This window comes from Camelina sativa, chromosome 11, assembly GCF_000633955.1.
Source record: "Camelina sativa cultivar DH55 chromosome 11, Cs, whole genome shotgun sequence".
Lineage (NCBI taxonomy): Eukaryota > Viridiplantae > Streptophyta > Magnoliopsida > Brassicales > Brassicaceae > Camelina > Camelina sativa.
In genome coordinates this window covers 28,658,341-28,670,582 of record NC_025695.1, presented here as the reverse complement: position 1 = coordinate 28,670,582, position 12,242 = coordinate 28,658,341, and the positions used below count along the sequence as shown (strand labels likewise).

The following is a 12,242-nucleotide window of genomic DNA, read 5'->3' as shown; positions in this document are numbered from 1 at the left end:
GCTCGGACACAGGAAGACTCACTGCTGATTACATGGTTTCGTTGGTTTAAGAACTAATGTCCTCAAAATGTGTAAAATTTTTATGTATGGTTTGCTGTATGTTTGTTTCTTGCAGGTTTCATTTGTAAACGATATACCATGTTATGGTTTAATGAATTGAAAACAAAGGTTTTTTAAAATAATAATAATAATAATAATAATAATAATTCATTTTAAATATTAACATAATAATATAGTATTAGATATTCCCTGTTTGAAAACGCGGCCGCCGAGAAAAGTTCTTGTATATACATGTTTGAGTTATAGTACAAAGAATGAGTATACGTATGTCATTTGGAGATTGCAACCTCCATGTTAAATTTTCATTTCGGATTGAAAACATTTAATCCGAATAGGGGAATACTTTTTTTTTTTCTCACAACTGTTTTATTTATGATATAAAGCCAAGAGAATCAAGCCAATATTACAAGCAAAAACGAAAGCCAATGGCCCAATACTACAAGCAACCCTAAATAAAAAAGTTTCAAATACAAGCCCACATGCCCAAATAAAAAACCCTTTCTTGAAGACTGAACAGAAGCATCCACTCACAATACACGTGGCAAAGGATAGACAAGATAGATGACACGTGCGAAGTCGAAGAAGCTGGAGTCTCCGATCACCGACATCGGAAAGTATTGCCAGAAAACTTCAAATTCGGCCGAAAACGCCGAGAAGCTACAGGAAATTCTCGATCTGCACCCACAAAACAAGGCGAGTTCCGATTTGCTGAGAATATGACTCCACCTAAAGCAAAACTTCTTAATCTTCTTCTTCAATCAATAGGTTTTCAATCTTCAAGAAAGTAGATCTGCACCATAAACTTTTAAACCCAAGGATCTGCAACTAAATGAGAAGAAAGATATCCAAATTGATAACAACAACTCATGATTCGCAGAGATAAACCCAAAAAAAAACACATCAAAAAAAAAACAAAAAACCTAAATCAAAACCATCCACCGTAGCTGAAAGAGCCAACAATACTGGAAGAGAGCCGACCACCAGTGTGAACGACACCACCTATGTCAGAAACAAAGCCGGCCGAAGATGCTAATGAAGCCATCTACGCCAGAAGCAAGGCCAGCCGAAAATGCTAACAAAGCCATCTACGCCGGAAGCAAAGCCAGTCTACACCGCTGAGAGAGTCGGTGCAGCTAGACGAGAAACCCACTTTAAACGAGACAGAATTCACCGAAAAAGACTTTTTTACATTAGATTTAACATGAACGGAAAAGTTTTCTTTCTCTCTGAAAGATGAAAGAGAGAGAAGAGAGAGAAAAAAAACTTTTTTACATTAGATTTACGTTTTTCCCGAATAGGGGAATACTTAGACAGCTAAATTTCTTGTATATACATGTTTGAGTTATAGTACAAAGGATGAGTATACGTATATCAAACCTCCATGCTAAATTTTCAATTCCGATTGAATACATTTAATCTATATTTTCTTACAACCGGAAAATGTAGTTTAGACAAATCCCTTTTGGACATATATATCAAAATATTTTACTATTCAACTATAATTAAAAATTTTAATATGATGATTGAGTTTTAGTATGCTAATTGCTAAATGTAATTTATGTTACGTAGGTTGAATTTGTATTTTGTAATGTGACGAAGATATACTAACGTGTAAAATGTTATAAATATCTTTAGTCTTTACATCTATATAAACATTTTTTTAGACATTTATGAAATAAATCATGAAGTTCATATCTATTTACAAGCATGTCATTGATATTAAATATTAAATATTAATTTGGTAATTAATTTAAATAGTATCAAAGTTCCGATTTAAAAAAAGAAAATCCACGTAACCAAATTTCCAAAAATATCTGCCTAATAAATAATCGATTAATTGCTAAAAAATCAGCCAAAATATTTGATCTCAAAACATTGATTTCGGATTATTTTCCCCCTATAATATATGTTAACAATCAAATTAAAAAAACAAATTTAAATACCAAAAAATATCATATCCCAACCATATTCCTTAAAAACAGATTACAGTTATTTACTCCCTAATTACTAAATCAGATTTTTTTTTTTTGCTTGGAAAGGTTTGTTTCCTCAACATAATGTTCACCCTATAAATACTATACACCTAAACCTCCATTATATATCAGCAATCATAATTACATAACCCTTAAAAACCCTTAAACACTTTTTCGTTCTTGATTTTTAGATCTGTCTCCAAATCTTGGAAATCTTTATAAGAAAAAAGATAATGATGGAGAAATAATCGAGTGGTTATTATACTTTTTTTTTTGGTTAAAGAGCACTATCAAGATTTGGTAATATCATATACTTGGAATTTTAGAATATAGTTATTTTTTTTTGTGATGGTTTTCATTTCAGTTCTCACATATAAGGTTTTCTTATACAGTTAAGTGATTAGTTTTTATTTTACTTTATCAAAAAAAAATTATTATTTATTTTCTGTTTAATGCTTTTAGTTTCACAAATAGTTTGGTTTGTATAAAGTATATCTTCACAAACATGAACAAGATGAATCAAAACAAAAATAGAGAAGTCTTAGTTTTCGTTTTTATACTTTTTTTTTTTGTTTTTTCTTAATTCATGTAAATTATATTCAATTATTTTATATTTTTTTTTTGATATAACTATAATTCTTTATCTATATTAAAAATACATTTAAATTTTTTGATAATAAGAAACATATCTAACTAAAACAAATAGGTAATTACACTTTAAATCTTTTATGGTTATAATTTCTTAGTTTCCAAATTAGATGATTTATAACAAAATATAGTTAATGTGATAGCTAAAATCTCAAAATTAAAGCAAAATGATAACGTGATTATGAATATAATTATTTTAAGAAAACTCTATAAAACTCTAAATTGTTTCTTATAATTTTGTTTTAATGCCATATCTTCTTATAATACTCAATTCATATTTTTTTGTCTTTAATTATGTATGTATATTGTAGTATGTATGTATATATTAATGTGATATATTGGTGAAAAACGGATCAGCAACTATTGTAGTATGTATTTATATATTAATGTGATATATTGGTGAAAATCCAAAAATATCTGGTTATATAGATATAATTATTATATATAAAGTACCAAAATCATGAAAATAGTAATGAGTATTTTAGTTATTTTGTTTGATCTCACATGTCTCAAATAAGATATAGATTTTAATAAAACATTTAGTTGTAAAATTTGTATTTTTACTTGATAAAAATTTGAAAAATTGATTTGATAAAAAGTGATTTTCGGCCTTACATACTAGTTTTACTTTCACGAGTTTCGTATGATGAGTTTTTGCGGATTAAAAATCTTTGAACATGTTGCGTGACCCGCTTAACATGGCGGGTTTGGACTATAGAACCAACACTAAAACTATTAGTTTATTTCATATATACTATAGATTTATAATCATAGTTTAGAAAATTAACTTATAAATTATTTAATATATGAACTACAATATATTACACATACTATAACACATTCTTAATACTCCAAAAAAAAATATACACATAAAAATATACAATAACATATCATATAGGCATATACCTCTTTTTAATTCTATAGAACAGAACAAATCTATAATTTTATATTCTATCTAATAATAGATTTAATGTAATTAAGTTATAAACTTTATAAAAGTGTAAGAAGAAGAAAAATATTTCTAAACAAAATTATAAATTAATTAGAAAAAGTTAATTAATTGAGAATTTGAAAACTAAATAAATTAAAAATTATTATTTCAAATACAATAATTTATAATTTAGTCCCGCGATACACCGCGGGTGAAATCCTAGTATTAAAGTATTTTTCTGAGAAATCTTGTGACCCATTTTTAAAATAACATTATTTGAAGTTTTTTCTGTCAAATTCTTATTTTAAAAATTCTGTAGAAAAAACAATACAGTTCAGTAAAAAAAAATTCTTGTCGCATTCAAATATCAAGTCGAAATTTAAAAAAAAAAACCCTCGCAAGAGGCAATAAAAAAGACAAAAATACACTAAAGTTATAAATAATAAGACAATCTGTACTAGTATTTTTGCATCAGTTTTTGCTCAAAAATTGGTTTTGGAAAGTTTTTACATTTAATGCATTGATTTTAATATTAGTTACCAAAAATTTCAAAATTAACTATAAGTAAGATTTAGAAAAATAAGGAAATCTTTCTACCTCATTCAAACATAAATATATAATTCCTTTTCATTTTTATTTGAATTTATTTTTAAATTATCTTAAATTATTCTATAATACATTTAGTTAATAAAAATTGTAAGTTTTTCCTGCATAAGAGGTAATACAAATTTTTTAAAATGGACTTATATTACTCAATTTACTGGTACAATATCCCACATTGGGTAAAAAAGTTGGGCAATGGTTCAGAGTCATAATATAAAAGAGACCAAAATGATTCATAATACAAAAGCTTGATTTATCAGGCATTCAAACTTAAAAAACTTTTATATTTGGTTTATTCCGGTTCTTTCTTTAATTTTTTTTTAAAAAGTTAAATATTATAAATATTTATATTTTATAAAAAATATAAATATTTATATTTTTTAGAAAGTTAAACTTTATAAAATGTTAAAAATATTAATAATATATTTAAACTTTTACGAAACTTCAAATATGAGAAATACTCAACCGTTTTAAGAATTCCAAATATTATAAAAATTTAAACTTTATAAAATGTTAAAAATATTAATAATATATTTAAACTTTTACGAAACTTCAAATATGAGAAATACTCAACCGTTTTAAGAATTCCAAATATTATAAAAATTTAAACTTTATAAAAAGTGTCAATCTTATAAAATGTAAATGGTTACAATCTTAAGAAATAACATATCAACTCAATCTAATATTTATAATACAAAACAATAAATATTAAAAATTAAAATGATATAGTGCGAATTAAAATATCTCAGGACGTAGTTCTATAGCAGGACGGGTTTGTCGATATTTATATAAATTTAAAATATCATTAATTTGGTGTTGCACGGGTGCAACATCATTTCATTATTTTGTTAACATTATCGGTATCAGAGAATAGACATATCTAATTAAATTGATTAAATAAATATTATGTAAAAAATAAATTATATTGCGGTTTAAACTTTAAACTATAAATTAACAATTATTATATAATTATAACATATTTAACCAACAAATACAATTTATAATTTAAATGTTTTAGTTATAAATAATTTACCCCGTGGTGTACCGCGGGTCCTAATTTAGTGATATAGTATAACAAACCTAATATCTTTCCTTAATCCACACACATATCAGATCTCTATATATATCATGTAAATGTTACGTACGTTATAACTCAATTCGCATACTGTATAACTCATTCATCATATTAACAATAATAAGACATTTGGTTTTTGTTATCAGACCAAATGTTCTCTTAATATAAACCTGTTTTTTTTTTCCTTTCTTTTTGAAGTTAAACTGTATAGCACTATTTACAGTATCACTAAAATACCAAACTTTTAAATTACATGGTATTTCCACACATTAGCAAAACTATGTTGTTATTTACATATTAATCTCTTTGAAATAATAAAATGTTTTGATTTCGCATTCCTAAATTCTGCTGATGAATTTGTTTAATGTATATGATGGACACATGTGCTCAACAACTCGAAGTGAGCAAATTACTTGTCTAGGCGTACGTCTAACCTAACCCAAAGTGTTCGTGTACTGTTTGTTGGGAATTTGGGAGCTTTCTTAGGCCAACGGCCAACCCATCTCTAATCTAATAGTGGGGTTTATTCACGTGAGTATTTGAGAATGAACAACTTATAAAAAACTCCGATAAGTGTAAAAAATGTCGACACAAGAGGCGATTATGATGGATGTCGGAGAGAAAGGACGGCCACCAGGAGATCCACCAGATGCTCTTGGGAGTTGGGTCCAAAAGGTAGTTGGAAGTGTTGGTGGAGGGATACAAACGTCGGAGAGCGTGTTGGATGACGATTTTGTGACGGCCCGTGTGAAGTTGGAATTTCCGAATGGTGAGGATGGCGAACCGGTAGTGACAATTGGGGATGAGATCCGGATGCAATGAATGGGCTATGGAAAAGATGCATGTTTGTTAAAGTGCTGGGAAAGCCTATCCCTATTTTCGTTTTGCAAAGGAAACTGAGGGAATTATAGAAGCCAAAGGGGGTGATGAATGTCATGGATCTGCCTCGACAGTTCTTCATGATTCGTTTTGAGTTGGAAGAAGAGTATTTAGCGGCGTTAACAGGTGGTCCATGGAGGATCTTTGGGAACTATTTGATGGTGCAAGACTGGTCTCCGAGCTTTGATCCTCTGAGAGATGATATTGTGACGACGCTGGTGTGGGTACGCCTGACGAATATCCCGTATAACTACTATCACCGATCGATACTTATGAGTATTGCTCGTGGGCTAGGGAAACCGTTGAGGGTGGATATGACTACTTTCTCGCTTGAGAGGGCAAGATTTGCCAGAATCTGTGTGGAGGTTAATCTATCACGACCATTGAAAGGGACGGTGTTGATTAACGGAGAACGTTACTTTGTCTCTTATGAGGGATTGTCCAATATTTGTTCATCGTGTGGAATATACGGTCATTTGGTGCATGTGTGTCCTATGCGTAAGCCCGTGTGGAAGGGGACATGCTCAGTAGTCACACAGACTGACGGTTTTACGGAGGTCCAGCAACGAGGTTGGCGAACGGTTACGGGGGCAGGTCCGATGGTGTTCACTGCGGGTAAGATGAGTAGAGATCCGGAACAAAATCTGCGGGATATTACTAGAAGTCAAGATTTGGAAACATCTAACCGTTTTGGAAGGCTAGAAGATTTGCCAGTATCTCATGATTTAAGGGAGAGCCCCAAAATTGCGGGAGGGAATAAGGATAATCAGATTCCCTCGAATCTTAGCTTAAATGTGGGTCGTGTGTCTCAAGAAAAAGAGACGAGAACTGATGGACCGTCATACAAGGGGAAAGGAAATAAGCATTTTGGGCCTACAAAGCCCGATATGAAGCAAGGACCCGAAAGTAATGGGCTGAAGCAAAAACAAATGTTTGTCTAGACGCCCAACAGAGGATTGGTTTTCGGACCAACCAAAGGGGAGGAATTGTTGTTCACGAGTGGCAAACGTTTGAGAGTGGAATCGAACTGTTTGGGTCGATCGGGAGGAGTGTTTTCAGGTAATAGTGAAGATCAAATGAGTGGGCAGGTTTCGAGCGGAGACACAATGCCTCCTGTGATTGTTCGATCTGATCAAGAGGAGGAAATGATCGGAGAGGATACAGAGCGGTGGATAGGGCCGGTGAGCGATGACGCTCGAGGGGGGGAACACTGATACACTGCCCCGGTAGTTGTGAAGGTTTGTCTACAAATTCTAATGAATTGTCTATTATGGAACTGCCGGGGGGGGCGAATAAACCTGCTTTTCGAAGAGCAATTCGTTAGCTAATGAAGAAATTCAAAACGGATATCCTTACTTTATTTGAAACGCATGTTGGAGGAGAGAATGCTTGTCGGATTTGTCGTGGCTTGGGATTTGAGAATTCTTTTCGGGTTGATGCTGTCGGGCAAAGTGGTGGTCTGTGGTTGCTTTGGCGGTCTGATATTGGTGAAGTTACAGTCATAGAGTCGTCTGAGCAGTATATAGTGGCAAAGGTACAAAATGGTACTGAATGTTTGAACTTGGTTGTTGTCTACGCGGCACCATCAGTCAGTAGGCGAGCAGGTTTATGGTATAAGTTGCAAGAGGTTATCGAAGCTTTAGAGGGTCCTATAGTGGTTGGTGGAGATTTCAACACTATAGTTCGTATGGATGAGAGGTCAGGAGGGCATGGAAGGTTATCTCCTGATTCTTTGGCCTTTGGGGATTGGATCCAGAGTCTATCGTTGATTGACATGGGTTTTCGAGGTAATAAATTTACTTGGCGGAGAGGGAGAACTGAGAATAATTTTATTGCTAAGAGACTGGATAGAGTCCTGTGATGTGCTCATTCTAGATTGAAGTGGCAAGATGCTAGTGTGACACACCTACCTTTTTTGGCGTCAGATCATGCTCCGTTATATCTCCAACTATGTCCTGAAGTGGTGAGGGATGCTAGCCGAAGACCATTTAGGTTTGAAGCGGCGTGGCTGAAGCATCCTAGTTTCAAAGAGCTTTTGGTTGCATCGTGGGATGTGCAACTCAAAACGCCAGAGGCTTTGAAGGCATTAGAGGTCACACTTAAAAAATGGAATCGTGATGTGTTCGGAGATGTTCAGAAGAGGAAGGCACTGTTAATGAATAAGATCAAAGTGATTCAAGATAGGTTGGAGGTCACACAGATGGATGAAATGTTGCGTGAGGAAGAGCAGCTGTTGAAAGAGTTTGAAGAGGTTCTCGAACAAGAGGAGTTGATTTGGTTCCAAAAGTCTCGAGACAAGTGGATAGTGCATGGGGATAGAAATACAACTTATATTCACACTGCTACTTTTATACAAAGAAGGAGAAATGGTATAGATATGCTCAAGAATGAGAATAATGTTTGGATTTCGGGTACTTCAGAGCTTGAGGATATTGTTGTGGCTTACTTTCAGCGGTTGTATTCTATGAATGATGCTCCTACGGTGGTCGCTAGTCTACCACAAGATGGTTTTGTTGGTTTGACTAGAGTGGAGAAGGAGAGTCTGAATAAACCATTTTCTGAGTCTGAAGTGGAAGTAGCGACTCAAACCATGGGAGGATATAAGGGGCCAGGTCCGGATGGCTATCAGCCCATCTTCTTTCAAAGCTGTTGGGGAGAGGTTAGAGATTCAGTGGTGAAGTTTGCTTTGGAATTCTTTGCCATAGGACAGTTACCGCCTAATACGAATGATGCATTGGTCGTGCTGATACCAAAGGTTCCTAAGCCATAAACAATTAACCAGTTTCGCCCCATTAGTCTATGTAATGTCTTATTTAAGATTATCACAAAGACAATGGTGCTACGACTTAAGGGGGTGATCTCGAAGCTCATTGGTCCAGCCCAATCTAGCTTCATTCCGGGGAGGTTGAGTACTGATAACATTGTTTTGGTTTAGGAAGCGGTTCACTCGATGCGTAAAAAGAAAGGGCGTAAGGGTTGGATGCTTTTAAAGCTGGACTTGGAGAAAGCATACGATCGAATCAGGTGGGATTTTCTTGAGGATACCTTGGTAGCAGCTGGTTTTGAGGATTGTTGGGTTCAATGGGTGCTCCAGTGTGTGAGAGACCCCTCAATGACGATTCTTTGGATTGGTGAGAAAACTGAAGCTTTTACACCAGCTTGTGGATTACGTCAAGGGGACCCTCTATCCCCCTATCTCTTTGTGTTGTGCCTTGAGAGACTTTGTCACATGATTGAGAAGTCGATAATAATGGGGGAGTGGAAACTTATTGCTTTCTCACGTGGTGGCCCTAAGTTGTCACACATCTGTTATGCGGATGATTTGATACTATTTACGGAAGCTTCAGTATCCCAAGTGCGTGTTATTCGACGAATCTTGGAGAAGTTTTGTGTTGCATCGGGTCAAAAGGTTAGCTTGGAGAAATCCAAGATCTTTTTCTCTGATAATGTTTCGAGGGAGCTGGGGAAGCAGATCAGTGATGAGAGTGGGATTAAAGCAACTATGGACCTGGGCAAGTATTTGGGAATGCCAGTCTTGCAGAAGAGAATCAACAAAGATACGTTTGGCGAGGTCCTTCAAAAAGTCACATCACGGTTAGCAGGGTGAAATGGAAGGTTGTTGAGCATGGCGGGAAGACTTACACTAACTAAGTCGGTTCTCTTGTCCATCCCAGTTCACACGATGAGTTCAATATTGTTGCCAAAGTCAGTGTTGGATGGGTTGGACAAAGTTTCAAGGAATTTTTTGTGGGGTAGTACACCAGAGAAGCGAAAGCAACACTTAGTTGCGTGGGATAGAGTTTGCTTACCTCGTTGTGAGGAAGGGTTGAGAATTTGTGCTTCTCAACATATGAATAAAGCTCTCCTCGCTAAATTGGGTTGGCGAGTGTTGGTGGATTGGACTAGTCTCTGGGCACGTGTCCTGCAGAGTAAATATAAGGTAGGAGAAATTCAGGATCCTGGTTAGATGTCTGCTAAGAAACCTAGTTCTTCTACTTGGCGGAGTTTGCGTATTGGTTTGCGCGATGTGGTTTGCCAAGGGTATAGATGGGTATTGGGGAATGGTCGAGTTATCCGCTTTTGGGAGGATAAATGGTTAACAGAGCGCCCGTTGAAGGACTCTGTGGTGTCACCATTACCAAAGGGAAGTAATGCGCTTCGGGTGAAAGATTTATGGAGGGACGAATCAAGTTGGTTGTGGGAGAGCATTCTGCCGTATGTTGACTATCACACAAGATTGGAACTATCTGCAATTGTGCTTGATAACGTGACTGGAGCTAAGGACCGACTGTCTTGGGGAGGAACAACTGATGGGAGATTTACAGTAAAATCTGCTTATGCACTATTAATTTCAAATAGTGTACCCCGGCCAAATATGGCAGCTTTCTACGCAAAGGTATGGAGGGTGGTGGCGCTAGAGAGAGTGAGGATTTTTTCTTTGGTTGGTTTCTCAGTAAGCCATCATGACAAATCAGGAGAGGTATAGACGACATCTTGGAGACACAAATATTTTCCTGGTCTGTAAAGGGGGTGAGGAGTCAATAATGCATATTTTACGTCACTGTCCGGCGATGTCCGGGGTTTGGTCTCGTCTTGTACCGGCTTGAAAGAGACAGGTCTTCTTCCACACCACGTTGTTTGGCTGGTTGTACAATAATTTGACTAATGCAGGGAATGCTGCAGAGGCATCTTGGTCCACATTGTTTGCTATGGAAGTTTGGTGGGGATGGAAATGGAGATGTGGAAATATATTTGGGACCAATGGTAAATGCAGGGATCGGGTACGGTTTCTCCGGGATCTGGCGAGGGAGGTTGGTCAAGCTACTAGGGTGGTTCAGGATCAACCGCATTCAGCAGAACGAGTGGTAATGATGGTTGCATGGCATGCTTCGACTGAGAGATGGATTAAATTAAACACTGATGGTGCATCCCGTGGTAATCCAGGACTTGCAACGGCGGGTGGTGTTTTGCGGGATCATGCAGGTAGGTGGTATGGTGGTTTTGTGCTTAATATTGGTATCTGCTCAGCCCAATTAGCAGAACTATGGGGAGTCTATTATGGACTCTATATAGCATGGAGGAAGAATATTCGAAGGTTGGAGGTTGAGGTGGATTCAAAAATGGTGGTGGATTTTTTAAGGACAGGGATTAGTGAGTCTCATCCTATGTCCTTCCTGGTACGCCTGTGTCATTGCTTTTTATCTAGGGACTGGATAGTCCGTGTTTCACACGTGTATAAAGAGGCGAACCGTCTTGCAGATGCGCTAGCCGACTATGCTTTTAGTTACCTTTGGGTTTTTAATTGTTGGAGTTAGTTCCGGATGATATGTCTTTATTAGTTGAGGAGAATGCTCGAGGAGTGCACTCCCCAAATACATTAGGTTGTAATTTTTTCTTTTTCTTAAATAAATAGCAGGGAGATCTTTTTCTCACTGTGCCCCTACCAAAAAAAGAGAATGAATAACTTATTTCAGGTGCAACTACTTTTTCTTACTTGTAAATTGTTATGATGGTACTGAAAAAAAAACTTTGTTACCAACCCCAAATTACCACATTTTAAAATTGGACAAGTACTGTGGTGGGACTATACGAAACTACGAAGTGTCCATCTCAAGGAGTTAATACCAAGATTAGAAATGAATGTAGTAAAACAGAAAAAGGAACATAAAATTAAATGCCTACATTTATGTGTTGCAGCATTTAATATACGATAACTTGTGTCTCATATGGTTATATCAAAAATATCTAACGGTTAACATCGGAACATCATCTTTACTTGTGTTATCATCTATAGTATTGAAATTGAATATTTGAATTTAAATCATCATATCGAGTCAGATCCAAAACAATAAAAGACCAGATTTTATATATCGAATCTGATCATTATTTACCTTTACAACTTTTTAATAACCAATTTTTTTTTAAAAAATCTACATTAGTTTATAAATCTAAAGCAGGGGTTTTTAATATTAATTCTAAAACGTTAGGGACCTTTCAAAAAACCCTTTAAAGTATAAGGGCAAAAAGAAAAAATAACATGAATTTCATAAAAAAAACAAAAAAAAAAAAAAAA

At 35.1% G+C, this 12,242-nt stretch overlaps 1 long non-coding RNA gene across 1 annotated transcript; it reads right to left on the bottom strand.

The window, feature by feature from the left end:
- LOC109127480 lies at nucleotides 464–1,471 on the bottom strand. Its single transcript, XR_002034025.1, has 2 exons — nucleotides 981–1,471; nucleotides 464–885 (listed from the first exon to the last, which is right to left on the bottom strand). It is a non-coding gene; the product is annotated as an uncharacterized LOC109127480 (long non-coding RNA).